Genomic DNA, 6000 nt, shown 5'->3' on the forward strand with positions numbered 1-6000 from the left:
GGTGATCCACATGAGTTCCAAAAGAAATCCGTTGGAGTTCGATTACTCGATAAATAGTACAGTTCTCAAGACTGTCAATTCAACTAAGTACCTGGGTATTAAAATTACGAACAACTTCAGTTGGAAAGACCACATAGATATTATTGTGGCGAAGGCGAGCCAAAGGTTGCGTTTCATTGGCAGGACACTTACAAGATGCAACAAGTCCACTAAAGAGACAGCTTACACTACACTCGTTCTCCTCTGTTAGAATATTGCTGCGCGGTGTGGGATCCATACCAGGTGGAATTGACGGAGGACATCGAAAGCGTGCAAAAAAGGGCAGCTCGTTTTGTATTATCACATAATAGGGGAGAGAGTGTGGCAGATATGATACGCGAGTTGGGATGGAACTTATTAAAGCAAAGACGTTTTTCGTCGCGGTGAGACAGGCTTGTAGCCTCTCCCCAATGTTATTCAATCGGTATATTGAGCAAGCAGTAAAGGAAACAAAAGAAAAATTCGGAGTAGGTATTAATATCCATGGAGAAGAAATAAAAACTTTGAGGTTCGCCGATGACATTGTAATTCTGTCAGAGACAGCAAAGGACTTGGAAGAGCAGTTGAACGGAATGGAGAGTGTCTTGAAAGGAGGATATAAGATGAACATCAACAAAAGCAAAACGAGGATAATGGAATGTAGTCGAATTAAGTCGGGTGATGCTGAGGGAATTAGATTAGGAAATGAGACACTTAAAGTAGTAAAGGAGTTTTGCTATTTAGGGAGTAAAATAACTGATGATGGTCGAAGTAGAGAGGATATAAAGAGGGAAATTTGTTAACATCGAGTATAGATTTAAGTGTCAGGAAGTCGTTTCTGAAAGTATTTTTATGGAGTATGTACTATGGTGCCGTATTTACCAGAGCGCCAGGCGATGGTGAATCGTCCCAAAGCACAGCTCACGTCTCTCTCTCGCCGCCACCTTGAAGGAGCTACGGTCAGGGCGCGCACACACGATGGGTTAGCTCAGGAGCGTCCTTCTACCTACCATGCCTTAGCTGAAGGACGCCACCGTCGGACGATTTTAATTACTGTTCTTAACGACCGATGATGGGCGGCGTTTTGATACCCAAGGACATACAGGGTAAGGCCTCCATTTTATGCTGTACTATGAAGAACGTCACCACCCTGACAACATTATGGCGGTCTCCAGACTCTCCTTTGGCTCGGGTCCCGTGGATGCGACGATGGATCTGCTTGCTAACGACGCAGTGGATGAAGTCACCATGCTGTCCAGGCGGGTTCTACGAACAGTCCGCCCTGCCCTGACGACCTCCCACTGGAGCTTTCCCGGACACCTCGTCCCCTTCTGTCGCCAGTGTGAACGCAGATCGGTCACATTCTTACGCCACCTTTTCGTACCAGTTCCAGACGGTTTCCTCGACGGTTTCCTCATTCCAATCCACAAGCCTCGTACTACCTCACGTATATGCGATTACAGCCCCTTGATGGTAGTCAGCAGACACACAAATATCTTTCGATTAAGCTTATCCACTGCGTATATTTTAGAACCCTGAGTGTTAATCGAATGATCAGAGAGAATGAAGAAATACTAGGCCCTAAGAAATGAACAACGCACAAAGAAATCATTGATCCAGCGTACCCCAAAGAGGCTGAAACAAAAGAAGAAGAACAGGAATCTACATGAATTAGTCAACATACTACGACGACTGCCCACTGCGAGATGGAATGACACCTGATGGCGTTTCAGAACTTGACGCAGTAAGGAAAATACACGTAAAAAAAAAGAAAAATACGACACATTGCGAACGAATCATTCGAATATGACGGAAACCGTGTAGATGTGATGTACATACACTGCTGGCCATTAAAATTGCTACACCACGAAGATGACGTGCTACAGACGCGAAATTTAACCGACAGGAAGAAGATGCTGTGATATGCAAATGATTAGCTTTTCAGAGGATTCACAGAAGGTTGGCGCCGGTGGCGACACCTACAACGTGCTGACATGAGGAAAGTTTCCAACCGATTCCTCGTACACAAACAGAAGTTGACCGGCGTTGCCTGGTCAAATGTTGTTCTGATGCCTCGTGTGAGGAGGAGGAATGCGTACCATCACGATTCCGACTTTGATAAAGGTCGGATTGTAGCCTATCGCAATTGCGGTTTATCGTATCGCAACATTGCTATTCGCGTTGGTCGAGATCGAATGACTGTTAGCAGAATATGGAATCGGTAGGTTCAGGAAGGTAATACGGAACGCCGTGCTGGATCCCAACGGCCTCGTATCACTAGCAGTCGAGATGACAGGCATCTTATCCGCATGGCTGTAACGGATCGTGGAGCCACGTCTCGATCCCTGAGCCAACAGATGGGGACGTTTGCAAGACAACAACCATCTGCACGAACAGTTCGACGACTTTTGCAGCAGCATGGACTATCAGCTCGGAGGCCACTGCTGCGGTTACCCTTGACGCTGCATCACAGACAGGAGCGCCTGCGATGGTGTACTCAACCTCGATCCTGGGTGCACGAATGGCAAAACGTCATTTTTTCGGATGAATTCAGGTGCTGTTTGCAGCATCGTGATGATCGCATCCGTGTTTGGCGACATCGCAGTGAACGCACATTGGAAGCGTGTATTCGTCATCGCCATACTGGCGTGTCAGCCGGCGTGATAGCATGGGGTGACATCGGTTACACGTCTCGATCACCTCTTGTTCGCATTGACGGCACTTTGAACAGTGGACGTTACATTTCAGATGTGTTACGACCCGTGGCTCTACCCTTCATTCGATCCCTGCGAAACCCTACATTTCGGCAGGATAATGCACGACCGCATGTTGCAGGTCCTGTACGGGCCTTTCTGGATACGGAAAATGTTCGATTGCTGACCTGGACAGCACATTCTCCAGATCTCTCACCAACTGAAAACGTCTGGTCAATGGTGGCCGAGCAACTGGCGCGTCACAATACGCCAGTCACTACTCTTGATGAACTCTGGTGTCGTGTTGAAGCTGCATGGGCAGCTGTACCTGTACACGCGATGCAAGCTCTATTTGACTCAATGCCTAGGCGTATCAAGGCCGTTATTACGACCAGAGGTGGTTGTTCTGGGTACTGATTTCTCAGCATCTATTCACCCAAATTCCATGAAAATGTAATCACATGTCAGTTCTAGTACAATATATTTGTCCAATGAATACCCGTTTATCATCTGCATTTCTTCTTGGTGTAGCAATTTTAATGACCAGTAGTGTAAATATATAAAACTGCAACGAGTCACTTTCTTGAATAGTTATTTATTATTCCATGAAGCTGTTTTCGAATCTTTCCAGGTTCATCTTCAGATAGTTTTCTGGAAGATACATCACTACTTCTAGTATAATGCTGCGTGCTGGCTTGCAACAGTATGGGCGGTTTTTCTCATTAGTGTCCTGCTTGTTTCCAAATGGTTCAAATGGCTCTGAGCACTTTGGGACTTAACATCAGTCCGCTAGAACTTAGAACTAGTTAAACCTAACTAACCTAAGGACATCACTCACATCCATGCCCGAGGCAGGATTCGAATCTGCGACCGTAGCAGTCGTGCAGTTCCGGACTGAAGCGTCTAGAACCGCTCGGCCACACCAGCCGGCTGCCTGTTTCCATTTTGATCGCCAGTTGCTACATCACTTCACACTTTTACACAATCTGTATTCATTTATACAGTGGCAGCGAAACTGCCAGCATCCAGTATGTGATTTTCAACTGTTGCTTGAGATCTTTACCTGGCTGTTGGCCGCGCGGGTTAAACGGACGGCTCGGTACGTTGTCTCCTCCAATCAAACTTCTTTGCGAGGTGCCAATAACATCCGCACTGCCCTCCGTCGCTATCAGAACTTAACAGCTCTTGCTCACGCTCGTCGAATGCCTGTAATTTCGACAGCTCTTAACCAGGCGTGCGATCGGCCTGGTCACGACCACGTGGAAGGGATGCTCCGCGCTACGGAGTACCCTGATGTTACCGTCGACGTCGTAACGCGTCTCCTGGTAATTTCCAAGAATGATTGCCTATCGGGGTCGCTGGGTCCAGACGATACATATCGAACGTGCGATTGTGAATCGATCATGCGACTCTGGTGGCGGACGTTATGATCAATTATTTGTGATTGTCATTTTTATCTGTTTTCCGTTGTTCCTTTGGTTGCTTTAAGTTACATACGTCCAGGAATTATTAGTGAGTCGCTACAGCAACCCAGACGATTTAAGTCGGTAGTGAGTGGGAAGTCTGGAGTTCTTGACGTTTGTTCAGATGGTTCAAATGGCTCTAAGCACTATGGGACTTAACATCCGAGGTCATCAGCCCCCTAGACTTAGAAGTACTTGAATCTAAGTAACCTAAGGACATCACACACATCCATGCCCGAGGCAGCATCCGATAGTGGCAATGAGACTGCCGCCTTGCTGCGCCCTCCTCCTAGCGACGCAGCTATAGCGCAGCTGACGCTGCTTGCTGTGAGAACTGCTTAGAGTAACATTGTGTCGGTACGAAGATTCATACTCTCTACGAATCTAAATAATCCATATTAGTTATAATTCGATTTTGTTCAAATTTTTTGGATAGGGTGGATAGCAATGTGCGGCTGTTTGCTGATGATGCTGTGGTGTACGGGAAGGTGTCGTCGTTGAGTGACTGTAGGAGGATACAAGATGACTTGGACAGGATTTGTGATTGGTGTAAAGAGCGGCAGCTAACTCTAAATATAGATAAATGTAAATTAATGCAGATGAATAGGAAAAAGAATCCCGTAATGTCTGAATATTCCATTAGTAGTGTAGCGCTTGACACAGTCACGTCGATTAAATGTTTGGGTGTAACACTGCAGAGCGATATGAAGTGGGACAAGCATGTAATGGCAGTTGTGGGGAAGGCGGATAGTCGTCATCGGTTCATTGGTAGAATTTTCGGAAGATGTGGTTCAACTGTAAAGGAGACCGCTTATAAAACACTAATACGACCTATTCTTGAGTACTGCTCGAGCGTTTGGGATCCCTGTCAGGTCGGATTGAGGGAGGACATAGAAGCAGTTCAGAGGCGGGCTGCTAGATTTGTTACTGGTAGGTTTGATCATCACGCGAGTGTTACGGAAATGCTTCAGAAACTAGGGTGGGAGGCTCTGAAGGAAAGGAGGCGTTCTTTTCGTGAATCGCTACTGAGGAAATTTAGAGAACCAGCATTTGAGGCTGACTGCAGTACAATTTTACTGCCGCCAACTTATATTTCGCGGAAAGACCACAAAGATAAGATAAGGCAGATTGGGGCTCGTACAGAGGCATATATGCAGTCATTTTCCCCTTGTTCTGTTTGGGACTGTAACAGGGAGAGAAGATGCTAGTTGTGGTACGAGGCACCCTCCGCCACGCACCGTATGGTGGATTGCGGAGTACTTATGTAGATGTAGTTCACGGATATTAAAGTTTTTATTTAGGCATACCTCAGACATAACAACATAACCAGCATACGGTCAGCAAAGGGAATATTCGTTTTAATGGAACTACCGTAGGAATTCTACGCGCGTCCATTTGTGTGCAGGAACTGTGTGGTTTGCGAGCGAAATAAATCCGACAAGAGCCGCTGGAGGAAGGTGAGCGCCGAGAGCGTGAAATCACGTAAGGCAGCTGGTGCCGCGTGTCTGGTGACGTGCGACGTACGGCTGTAAGGTGCGCGCACGTCGGCCTCGGCTGGCTCGCCGCGTGTGCCGACGGCACGGGCGCCGGTTTTTCAAGTCTCCCGTTCGGAGGCCGTGCAGTGCCGCGTCGGTGTGCCAGTCACGCACAGCCGCCGTCAGTCACCCCACTGCCGCACCAGCTGCAAGGCATCCATTTCGTGAAACGTCGTGTCCTGCTGCGTGAAGACGTCCCCAACTGCGTGCTCCACGTCCTCGTCTCACACAAATGACGAACCTTCGAGGCCGTTTTTAACAGGGACCGCACGGGCAGACGTCACGAGAGTG

Source organism: Schistocerca serialis, chromosome 10 (assembly GCF_023864345.2).
Source record: "Schistocerca serialis cubense isolate TAMUIC-IGC-003099 chromosome 10, iqSchSeri2.2, whole genome shotgun sequence".
In the NCBI taxonomy this organism is placed as follows: Eukaryota; Metazoa; Arthropoda; class Insecta; order Orthoptera; family Acrididae; genus Schistocerca; species Schistocerca serialis.